The sequence below is a fragment of the Rhincodon typus genome, chromosome 43 (assembly GCF_021869965.1).
Source record: "Rhincodon typus isolate 14 chromosome 43, sRhiTyp1.1, whole genome shotgun sequence".
Classification (NCBI taxonomy): Eukaryota; Metazoa; Chordata; class Chondrichthyes; order Orectolobiformes; family Rhincodontidae; genus Rhincodon; species Rhincodon typus.
The window spans coordinates 763,731-776,758 of record NC_063374.1 but is presented as its reverse complement, the minus strand read 5'-3'; the positions used below and the strand labels follow the sequence as shown (position 1 = coordinate 776,758).

Genomic DNA, 13,028 nt, shown 5'->3' with positions numbered 1-13,028 from the left:
ATATGCAGTTCTCGCCACCGCTCACTCGGCATATGCAGTTCTCGCCATCTGCTGCGATGGGATTTGAATTCTTATCCTCAGAAAATTAGCCTGGGACTCTGGATGACTAAGAGTGACATTACCACTACGATACCACTTTCCAATTCAAGTCCAACTTCTCTCTTCCGTGATTAGAGATGAGAGGAACTGGATGAAGGGTCAAATAAAGTAAAACACAAGAACAGCCTAGTATTGTAACGGATTGCAAAGATGGAAGAGCTTAAAGCAGGAACATAGAAACTAGGATCAGGAGCAGGTTATTGGAGCCTGCTCTGCCATTCATTATGATCATGGACTCAATAGCCTATTCTCACATATCATTTGATCCTTTTAGCCCCATGTGCTATATCCAACTCCTTCTTAAAATCGTATGTTTTGGCCTCCACTGTGTTCTGTGATAGTGAATTCCACAGGCTCACCACTCTCGTCATCTCAGTCCTAAATGGTTTCCCCCAAATCCTTTGATTGACGCCTTTGGTTCTGGAACCCTCCCTTCCTGCATCTATGCTGTCTACTCTTGTTCAAATTTTATAGGTTTCTACAAGATACCCCTTATTCTTCTAAACTCCAGCAAGTACAACCCTAACCAATTCAACCTCTCCTCCCCATATGTCCATCCTGCCATCCCAGAAATCAGTCTGGTAAACCTTCGCTGCATTCCGTCGATAGCAAAAATTTTCAATGACTGGTATATGAGCTATCACTGCGCATTCCCCTCTCAATTTATAGCTATTCTAATGATAATCTACCATCCTGTGTCTACTACAAGTGGATAATCTCAATTATTCTTCTTATCGCTGCATTTGCCCACTCAACTCATCCGAATCACACTAAAACATCTGCTTCCCCCTCACAGCTCACAATCCCTTAAAAATACTAGGCTGTTCTTCTCTTTATTTCACCTGTCACTCAGTGCCTCGTCTGTACTCATTGGAAAGAGAAGACGAACCTAAGTTGGAAGGTGAGGTAGTGGTAATGGGCTTGTCGTCCAGCTGTGTCATCTGCAAATTTGGAGATATTACATTTAGTTCCGTCATCCAAATCATTCGTATATTAGGGAATAGCCGAGGTCCTGGTACTAATCCCTGCAAATGACTGTCATTTCGAAAAAGATTTATTTATTCCCAGTCTGTGTTTCCTGTCTGCCAACCAGTTATCTATCTATCACATAGAAGAACAGCCTCATGAATGGACCTCTCATATCAGAGTTAATCTTTCTCTGCACATTCTCTGTGAAGCTATAGCACTATATTCTGCCTTTTGTTCTATTACCCTGATGTAGAGTCATAGTCATAGATCACGGAAACAGACTCTTCCTTTCAACCAGGCCATGCCGACCATAATCCCAAACTAAACTAGTCTCATCTGCCTGTGTTTGGCCTATATCCCTCCAAATATTTCTCATTCATGTACTTATCAAAATGTCTTTTAAATATTGTAACTGTACCTGCATCCACCACTTCCTCTGGAAGTTCATTCCATACACAAACTACTGTGTAAAAAAGTTGCCCCTCATGTCTTTTTAAAATTTTTCTCCACACATCTTAAAACTATGTCCCCTCATCTTGAAATCCACCATACTCTGCAAAATACACCTGCCATTCATCTTATCTATACCCTTCATGATTTTAAAAACCTCTATAAAAAGGTCACCCTTCACATTCCTATGCTCCGTAAAAAAAGTCCCAGCCTATCCAGCTACTCCTTATAACTCAAACCCTCCATTCCCAGCAAATCTCTTCTGACCCTCTCTAGTTTAATATTACTTTCCTATATCAGGGTGACCCAAACTAGACAGTACTCCAGAAGAGGCCTCACCAAGGTCCTGTATAACCTCAACATGACATCCCAACTCTTATACTCAAAGATTTGAGCAACAAAGGCATGCATGGCCTTCTTAATCAACCTGTCTAACCTGTGACCACAAACTGCAAAGATTTATATACCTAAACCCCTAGCTCTGTTTATTCTATAGTACTACGCAAGACCCTAATTTTAATTGTACAAGTCCTGTCCTTGTTTGTTTTACCAAACTGCAGTACCTCACATTTATCCAAATTAAACTCCATCTGCCACTCCTCAGCCCAATTGACTCAATTGATCAAGATCTCTAATCTTAGATAACTTTCTTCACTGTCCATTATACCACCATTTTTGACGTCATCCAAAAATTTGCTAACCATGCCTTCTATATAAATCATCCAAATCATTTATGTACTTATGCAAGTTATGATTTGTCTAGTTAGTATGCAAAACAATACTTTTCACTATTTCGGCATGTGAAAATAATAAATCAAACAAAATAAATCAAATCAAAACAAATCATCTGTGGACCCAAGGCTCTGACAAACTACATCAAATGTGACAGTGAGGAGTCTCAAAGTCTGTTGACTGCAGCAACTGACAAGATATTGTGGATTCAAGTGATAAGCAACTTTTGACTTGGGTGGTAAACAGTCATTTCACTGTTGGGTAATTAGTAGCAACTCACATGGGCAATCAGTAGTGAAGACATCAAAGGAGAGACAACATACTTCAAGCTTCAAGGTTTACAAAGTATTCAAATGAAAAGAAGTAAACAACTACTGTCTAAAGAAGGGAACAAAGCAAGCACAGACCTCAATGCAAGATAAGGTTGGAGGGCACCTCACCAAGTTTTATGGGAGAAGGGAAGTTCTCCCACTGACCTAAACACATCCAGAAAATCAGGCATTAATTGGCACATGTAAAAACTTATTTTGAACAGATTTACAAGATATTTACAGAAAGGGACAAAGGCTGACATATGGATAGGGAAAATAACAAATGCCATGTGAATTTAGTCATTTTGTCAAGGTAGGCAGAGCATTTGAGGATTGAATTTTTTTTTTGAGTAAGTGTAATCTAGCATTCATTCCAGTGAACTATTATATCTGACAGATGCCAGAGTTGGGTAGCATCTCTGGTGAACTGCACGCGGGTAGTTATGTGGATTGTGTTTGTACAGTGGCCGAGTTTTGGATCAAGCCAGCAAGCATGACTAAGGACTCAACAGCTCAGGATATTATTTAACAAACTAAAGTAGTGTTGCTCAGCCTAAACAGGATTGCAAGTGCATGGAAGGGGAAGGCAATGGTTGGTGAACCACATCTAAGATCATGGGAACAGCATAGGATCCCTAGGCAAATGGAGGAAGAGGTGAGCCGAGTTATAAGAGGAACTTGAGGCAGGTGGCCTCCACTAATAATTCGCCCATTTGGCCAGTTAGGAAACTGGACCAGTCCTGGCACTTACCATTGATTATAGGGTATTGAATATGGTTACCCCATTTACAACACCAATGGTGACAACCAGTTCCAAGATAATGATGAAACAGGAGATGGAGGTGAGGTGAGAAATTTAGCACATCTGTAAAGACTCTTACCAATTTTTATAGATGCACCATAGAAAGCATTCTACCTGGATGCACCACAGCTTGATACAGCAACTGCTGTACCCAGGACCGCAAGAAACTACAGAGAGTTGTGAACACAACCCAGTCCATCACACAAGCCAGACTCTCATCCATTGGCTCCATCTGTACTTCTTGCTGCCTTGAGAAGGCAGCCAACATAATCAAAGACCCATCCCACCCTTGTTGTAATCTCCTCCAACCTCTTCTGTCAGGCAGAAGATACAAAAGCTTAAATACTGGTACCAACACATTCAAGAACAGCTTCTTCCCTGCTGTTATTAGACTTCTGAATGGACCTCTCAAACTTTAAATTTAATGCTGATCTCACTATCTTCTCTGCAACCATAACATCGCATTTTTCGCTCTGTTCTATTACCCTAATGCAGTTCATATGGTATGATCTGCCTGTATTGCATGCAAAACAAAAAACTTTTTACTGTACCTAGGTACATGTGACAATAACACATCAAATAAAATCAAATTTGTCAATCGTTGACATCAGTAATGGATTCTGGTCTATTCCACTGGCCCGTCATTGCCAATATAAATTTGCATTTACCTTCCCAGGACAGCAGTACACATGGACTTACTTGCCCCAGGGGTTCCAAAATTCCCCATCTATCTTCTATGGGAGGTCAGCAAAGGGATTGAAACCATTCTTATGCCCCAAGTGCCTGTATCTTGCTGACCAGCTGTTGTAGACGGTGGCAAGGGATGAACACTTAATCCTGCATAAGCACGGTGGCTCAGCAGTTAGCACTGTTGCCTCTCAGCGCCAGGGATCTGGGTTCAATTCCACCCTCAGGTGAACGCCTATGTGGAGTTTGCACATTCTCCCTGTGTCTGCGTGGGTTTCTGCCAGGTGCTCCAGTTTCCTCCCACAATCCAAATTTGTGCAGGTTTAGGTGGATGGCCCATACCAAATTGCTGATAGTGTCTGGGGGATTAGGTGGATTAGCCGTGGGAAATGCAGGGTTATACAGATAGTGAGGGGAGTCTGGGTGGGATGCTCTTCAGTGGGTCGGTGTGGGCCTGATGGGCCAAATAGCCTGCTTCCACACTGTAGGGACTCCATGATTAAACTGTTCACCCTATTTTCAAAACTAGAAAATAATTCCAAAGAAAGTACAGTTAATGAGGCCAAAGATCTCATTGCTGAGCATCTCAATCACCAAAAGGTAAGAGAAGATGGGGAAGAACTTTTGGTATTGTATAACGCCACTACTCATCAGCGTTCCACAACCATTTTTGGGGTTGGTTGGGTACTGTGATGATACGGTGGCTTTAAAAGGTGTATTTTGTCCTTTATTTTTTAAAAAAAAAAAGAGATTTTAAGGCAGAGTCGTCATGCATTCTATTACAGCCTGTAGAGTAAACAGCTTGAGGCTTTTAAAAAAATAATTTGGAACAGAAGCAGCCTGAATGTGTGTGGTCAAGCTCTCACAGAACTAAGATTTTTAGTTTTAGCTTTCAACAGTTGCTGTTGGGGTCTTGAAGAAATGGAAGCTACTTTTCCCCTATCTCAGTTACAATCAAAAGCTGTGGGTTGTCTTCCTGCTACTGGAGCTGCATGTGAAACAATCTGTTTTCTCAGTTTATCTTTTGCCAAGAGTGTGTTATGGGATGTTACTATATTGGAACAGTTAATTAGTAGGAATTAACTTATTCCAATTCTTTCTTTTGTTGTATTTTAACTATAGTGAATGAATAAAATGTGTTTTGCTTTAAATCCAGTACTTAACCAATTAAATTACATTTGGAATGCAACACCTTACATTTACCTTTAAAATAGGAAAAAAAGTTAGGGTCTAGACTATCTTCTAAATACAGGTAGTTTTCCTATATCACAATTGCAGCGGAGAAGAGCATTACCAACAGCATCTGTTCTGCAACCCCATATGTGAAACAACCTTTTGCTGTGGAAGTAGCAGCCACAGGAACCTCATTGTGCTATCACAAGAAATTACCAGAGGAAACTTAGTCCTGTAGTGTACATTTCCTGGCTTCTTATACTGGTGAACCAGGGATTTTCAGTGTATGAAAGGCATAACCCAGCAGTCTTTTCTTTTATACTCCAAAATGCTATTACACACAGCTGAGTGACCTTCCCACCACCAAAATCACCATGGCTTTTTTTAAAAAGCACAATGCAAACTATCAAAGGTGAGTGGGAAGTAGGGAGAGAGGAAAGGAACTAAAACAAAATGGAGTTGGAGGGGGGAAATACAACGCTGTATTCCCCCATAGTGACTACCTCTCTCTAAAGGCATCGATAGCCTGCCAGTATTTTGAGTGGTACAATACTTTACTTGTATAATCAGCTTCAATCTGCTCATTATTTTTACTAAACACACCCCTGTCCAATTGCTATTTGGAGGGCCCTATCAAAGATGAGGAGATCAGTCAAAACCGGATGGCATGATGGACCCTGATGTTATAGGGATGGGACATGGTGGTGAAGTGTATTGAAGTCAGGAGGAACACCAAAGAGACCCAGTGAGTTTTAAAATCTTTGTAGATGGGTCTTCATTGTAAAGTACAGAGGTGGAAAACAGGGTGCAGCATTTAAGTAGAACACCAGCAAGGGAAGCCCATGATAGAACTAGCATTAAAACTCCCAAGTAACAGGCGTGCACAGGCTGCAGAACTGGCAACCATGGTCTGTGTAGTAAGCCCACCCTAACAATTCCCCACTTCAGCAGACATATATTCAAATAGCATGTATGTGTATAACATTCTGACTAATTTTCTCCCATTGTAGGAAAGGGGAGGATTTGTGTCAGCTGACAAAAACCATTACCATCCACCCAGATACTGAAATATATTTTACAAGACATAGAGATAGAGAATATGCAGTCATTAAGGTGTTGGCATTACCACTGTTCCTTCCCCGGTCTGGAACATTAGGGCAAATGAGTTAGCTAAACAGGGAGCCAGGGAAGGGAGATTGTGGCAACTGCAGATACAGATAGAATTGATAAACACAGTCAGGACCAATCAAGTTAGAATCGAGGATGTTTTACAAGCACAGGGCAATGATGAAGAGCTGAAGCAAATAAGGGGTGGAGCGTATCCAGAAATGCACCAAGTATGAAAGGATAAGATCCAGATTATGGATGGATGGGGTCCTGGAGGAATGGAAGTAACATAGTACTATTAGGGGACCGAAATCAAATAACATACCAGTTTCACAATATACATCAAGGATAGGAGGTGACAACCGGATGGATTTAATGGATATAAAATGTTACGTATAAAACTGCATAGTCTGTGCCCAGAACAATCCAGATAGGCACACAAATAAAGGGTTACTGAGACACATCCAGCCTGCAGAGGGCGCTTTGACTAATCTACAATTAGACTATATATGGCCCTTGCCACCATCAGAGGGGGATACAAGTACATCTTGGTTATTGCAGACATATCCACAAAGTGGTTGGAAGCTTTTCTAACTCAAAATAACTCGGCCAAAATGAGAGGTAATCCAGCATGTACTTATGTGCTGGGGACTACTGAAAAGTATAGACAAGAGTACACATTTTACTGCAGAATGTAATGTTGCCGTTCATGATAATTCAGAAGTTCCATATAGTTTATCAGCCCCAATCTAGTGGGATAGTGGAGTGAAAGAATAGAACCCATATGGCGATGATCAGGAAAATGGTACAGCAAAAGAACAGAACCTGGGATGTAGTTTTATCATTTACCCTAATGATAATACAGAACACCATTTCAGGTTTCACAGGATTTACCCCCACCTATGACAGGAGGTCTGATGCTGGGAACTGAAGGTCCTTTGGTTTGGACCTCACCAGGGGAGCACTGGCCCTTACATGAAAAACAAACTGTGCAGATGATCTCAGAAAGAATCCACAGAACCGCAGTAGCTAAGATCAGGGAAAGGAAAATCCAGAGTAAGGCCTACTTTGATGGAAAGGTGAAATCAACAGAATATGAAATCGGGCAAGGAGAGATGTTACAATATTTCCAGACTGAGACCTCCCTGTCCCGAACGTACACAAGATAAAGCCAGTTTCAGAAAATCCTGTTAGAAATGGGGAATAAAAAAAAAACAAAAACAAACAAAACAAAATCGGGTGGGGCATAGAATAATTGCCACCAATGCTATGTATCAACAGACATGCCAGAAGATGAGGAACCTGTTCAAGCTCTGGCCCTGACTAAACATGATGAGAAACTTTGCCACATACTTTCAGGGGAATAAACCCCACCAGAAGGGAAGTTTGAGGAAAGGGAGAAAGTAGGTTAGAAACAAACTGTCCCAGTAGGAAAAGGGAGACACTAGTCAGTTGAGAAGAAGCTCCTCAACCAAATTTAAATTTGTTCAATAAGTAACACAGAGCAGATGTGTAAACTGTAAATAAAAGGAGAAATTACCTTAAAATTATCTTCATTGTAGATTTTGAATAATAGGCGAGATGATCATTTAGATCTCAAGAATGGAGTATGGTGGTAGAGGTACAATGGACAAGAGCAAACAGTCAAGGTCCAGCTACAATCAAGTGTAGAGGACATAGGCTTAAGGTGAAAGGGGCAAAATTTAAAAGGGGCCCGAGGGGCAACTTTTTCCACACAGGTTGGTGCATATGCAGAACAAGTTGTTAGAGAAAGTGATAGAGGCGGATACAATTACAACATTTAAAAGACATTTAGACAGATACATGGATTGGAAAGGTTTAGAGAGATATTGGCCAACCACAGGCAAATGGGACTAGTTCAGTTTAGGAAACCTGGTTGGTATGGACAAGTTGGGCCAAAGGAACTGTTTCTGTGCTGAATGATTCTAAGTGAAAGACAGAGCTAAGCGATCACATGCAAGTTCCCCTCCAAGACACTCACCACCCTGACTTGGAAACAGATCGCCATTCCTTCACTGTTACTGTATCAAAAACCTGGAATTTACTCCCTAACAGTATTGTGGGTCAACCTAAAGCATGCAGATTGCAGTGGTTCAAGAAGGCAACTCACCACCATCTTCTAACTGGCATCTAGGGACGGCCAATAAAAGTGAATATAAAAAGTTTTCTATTAGTTAGCCAATTCTCTATCCTTGCTAATATACTATCTACAATACCACATGCTTCCCCTTTATCAGAGTGATGGTGGAGAGTTGTTTTTCAGACTGGAGGCATGCGATCAGTGCTGCATTCACTTTTGTTTGTCATTTACATAAGTGATTTAAGATGATAATACAGAAGATGTAGTAAGTTAGTTTTTGGATGACGCCAAAATTGATGGTTATAGTGGACAGTCAGGGTTATAGAAACATAGAAAATAGGAACAGGAGGAAGCCATTCAGCCCTTCGAGCCTGCTCTGCCATTCGGGATGATCATGGCCGATTGTCCAAATCAATAGCCTGATCCTGCTTTCTCCCCATAACCTTTGATCTCATTTGCACCATGGGCTATGTCTAGCCGCCTGTTGAATACATTCAATGTTTTGCCATCAACTACTTCCTGTGGTAATGAATTCCACAGGCTCATGACTCTTCGGGTGAAGAAATGTCTCCTCATCTCTGTTCTAAACGGTCTACACTGAATCCTCATACTGTGACCCCTCGTTAAGAGATCTTGATCAGTTGGATCAATGGGCTGATATTGCATATGGATTTTAATTTGGATAATTGTGAGGTATTGAGTTTGGTAAAACAAATAAGGACAAGACTTATACAGTTAAAAGTAGGGCCTTGAGGAATATTATAGTATAGACAGTCCTAGAAGTTCAGGTACAAATTTCTTTGAAGTTTGCTTCACATACAGATAGGGTGGTTAAGAAGGCAATTAGCATGTTTCCCTTCATTGCGCAGACCTTTGAGTATAGGACTGGGATGTTATGGTGAGGTTGTACAGGAAGGCACTTGTGCTTGTGGCATGAATGTATTTGCAAGCTATCTACCCAAACTTGCCTATTGTCCTGGTCTTGCTACATATAGGCAGGAACTACTCAATAGGAATGCTGAACATCGTGCAATGATCAGTGAGCATTCCTGTGTTGGATCTCTACTGCCCAGACAGGATACATGGGAACACTTGTAAGTTCCCCTCGCCACGAAGCATCCTGACGTGGAACTGTACTACTATTCATTCAGTGCTGCTGGGTGAAAATCCTAGAACTAACTCCCTAAAAACATTAAATAAAGAACTGTGGACGCTGGAGTTCTGAAACATAAAAGAAATTGCTAACGAAACTCAGCAGGGTCTGGCGGCATCTGCGGGTAGACAGCAGAGTTCAGTTTTCGAGTCCTCAGAACGACATTGTGGGTCTACATACAGAACACTGACTGCAGCAGTTCAAGAAGGCAAAAGCAATAGGGAATGGACGATAGACGCTGGCCCGAGTCAGCGACGCTCGCATTAGGTCAACAAATAAAAAAAATACGACCAGACTGCTACATCACTTCCGATCTCCAACTTCAGTGACTTCCGGAGCCAAGAAGGCTGCGCGTGCGCACTGCCCTGTATTGTCTTTGTTTCTATGCTGTATGACTCGATAATACGAAACAGACTGCCTAATTTACGACCTGCCCTTTTAGACGCATTCTTTGACAATTTTGATCAAATTCAGTTCAGCAAATGCTTCAGCCTTGCCCTTTGCACGAATGTGCTAGGCGGCCGTTAACCACGGTTTTCACAGAAAATGGGCCACATTTCGAACAGAAGCGCACCAGTACCTTATTAGCATCAGAGGAGCAGGAAAGCTGTCGTTTCTGATCGAGAGATAGTAGGAACTGCAGATGCTGGAGAATCTGAGATAACAAGGTGTAGAGCTGGATGAACACAGCAGGCCAAGCAGCATCAGAGAAGCAGGAAGGCTGACATTTCGGGCCTAGAACCTTCTTCAGAAATGGGGGAGGGGGAAGGGAGCTCTGAAATAAATAGAGGGGAGGGGGTGGGGCTGGAGAATGTAGATGGGATGGTGATAGGTGAGTGCAGGTAGGTAAAGGTGGAGATTGGTCAGTGAGGTGGGAGGAGCGGATAGGTGGGAGAGAAGATGGACAGATTGTGTCAGGTCAAGGAGGTGGGGATGAGGCTGGGGTGGGGAGATTTTGAAACTGGTAAAGTCCACATTGAGAGCACTGGGTTGTGGGCTCCCAAGACAGAACATGAGTGTTGCTCCTCCAGTTTCTGGGTGGTGTCATTGTGACACTGGAGGAGGCCCAGGATGGACATAAACAACAACAACAGGATGGACATGTTGCCCAGGGAGTGGGATGGGGAGTTAAAATGGTTCACGACTGGAAAGTGTTGTCATTCGTTGCGAACAGAGCACAGGTGCTCGACAAAGCGGTCCCCGAGCCTCCGCTTGGTCTCACCGATGCAGAGGAGGCCACATCGGGAGCAGCGGATGCAGTAGACCACATTGGCAGATGTGCAGGTGAACCTCTGATGTGAAAGGTTTTTTTGGTTCCTTGGATGGAGGTGAGAGGGACGTGTAGGGGCAGTGTTTTCCCCGGCCTCATCCCATGACCAACCCTCCCTCTCATCCCCACTTCCTTGACCTGACACAGCCTGACAATCTTCTCTTCCCACCTATCCGGTCCTCCCACCTCACTGACCAATCCCCACCACTGCCTACCTGCACTCACCTATCACCATCGCACCTATCTTCCCCAGCCCCACCCCTCCTCTCTATTTATTTCTGAGCTCCCTTACCCATTTCTGAAAAAGGGTACTGACCCGAAATGTCAGCTTTCCTGCTCCTCTAATGCTGCCTGGCCTGCTGTGCTCCTCCAGCTCCACACTGTGTTATCTCTGACTCCAGCATTGGCAGTTCTTACTATCTCCCAGTATCTCATTATTCCGGATTCAGGATTGAAGCCGGTTGTTCGTGACGTCTCTTGACTCTCACGCCAGCCAGGGGGCAGTGTTGGAGGTCCATCAGTGGGCAGTACTGGCGATCCATCGGTGCACTGGAACGGAGGACTGAGGTGGCGCGGCTGGTCCTCCAGCCAATTGGAGTGAGTGAGGGGTGGAGCTGGATCCGACACACCCTTAGTGCTGAAACTCTGCATATCTGATTTGTGTAGCCTCTGTTGAAGTGCTGTTGTTTTGTCCCACTCTGAATTTATATGGTCTGGTCTGTCATGGTGGGTAGTCTTGTTTCCAGTTTTATACCAGAGTGGTATGTAGATGGGGTCTATTTCGACATGTTTGTTTATCGCACCGGGGGTTGCAAACCATGCCTCCAGGAATTCTTGTGCTTGTCTTTGTCTTGCTTGTCCTAATACTGTAACTTTGTCTCAGTTAAACTGATGTCCTTCTATGTCGGAGTGTATTGAATTGAGGGAGAGTTGGCCCTGCTGTTTTGCTGCAAGTTTGTGTTCATGTAGTATGGTGGAGGGTTTCCTGTCTGTCCTATGTACTGTTTCTTGCAGTTGCTGCATGGTATTTGTATATCACATTTATCCTGCTCATTCTGGGTATGGGGTCTTTTGTCTTTGAGGGTAACTGGCAAAGTGTGGCTGTTGATTTGTGTGTTAGCAGGACAAATGTGATCTACGGCTTAGAGTTGAATCAAATGTCAAATGTTGTTAATTGCAACCTCGAGAAAATGTTGCTGTCAGTGATAGTTTTGGGCAGCCATCTTGTGCTACTCAGTTACGGACAGCCCTAACAGTAAGGATGAGGTCAAGTATGCTTTTCTCTCTTGTTGGTTCCCTCGTCAACTGCTGCTGACCCAGTCGAGCACCTATGTACTTTAGGATCCAACCAGCTTGATCAGTAGTGCTGTTGCTGAGCCACTCTTTGTGATGGACAACTGAAATCCCCCATCCAGAGTACATTTTATGACCTTGCCACCCTGAGTGCTTCCTCCAAGTGTTGTTCAACATGCAAGAATACATATTCATCAGCCAAGGGAGGATGGTATGCGGTAGCCAGAATGAAGTTTCCTTGATCATGTTTAGCCTGAAGCCATGAGATTTCATGGGGTCCAGAGGCAATGTTGATTCCCAGGGCAACTCCCACCCAACTGTATACCACTGTGCTGCTACCAGGACTGGACATATCCAGGGCTGGTGATGATGCTGTCGGGGACATTGTCTGTAGGGTGTGATTCCATGAGTATGACTATGTCAGACTGTGCTTGACTAATCTGTGAGACAGCTCTCCCAGTCTCTAGATGTTAGTAAAGAGAACTTCACAGGGTCGAAAAGGCATGTTTTCTGCCGTTGACTTTTCCAGTGTCTGAGTTGAAGTCAGTGGTCCATCCAGTTTCATTTTTGTTGAGATGCTGCTTTCAATAAATGACCGGCAAATGGGTTAGGGCTGTTTAGGGAGAAAGTTAATAGTGTCATCATTCAGAACACAGACTACAAAGAAATAGTTGATCTCTAAAACAACCTTGTATGATTCTGAATCAACTACAAATTAATTAAATTTAACATGCTTTTCCATTGATAGTCACATTAAAATCTGGAATTCAAATGGGGGTATGAATTGGTGTTAAATGAGGATCTGGATTAATGTAATACTCCAGGAAACCTTCAAATTAAACCAACAGGAGTTCAGATTCTGGTGATAGCAGCGAAACTAT

The 13,028-nt window shown here is 42.9% G+C and overlaps 1 long non-coding RNA gene across 1 annotated transcript in view; it reads right to left on the bottom strand.

Annotated features, from left to right (window-relative positions):
• Positions 1-10,322, bottom strand: part of LOC125487676 — an 18,909-nt gene extending 8,587 nt beyond the window's left edge. Inside the window, exon 1 of the long non-coding RNA XR_007266031.1 lies at positions 10,165-10,322. This is a non-coding gene — a long non-coding RNA (uncharacterized LOC125487676). The remainder of the gene's footprint in view (positions 1-10,164) is intronic.
• Positions 10,323-13,028: the final 2,706 nt, after the last annotated feature.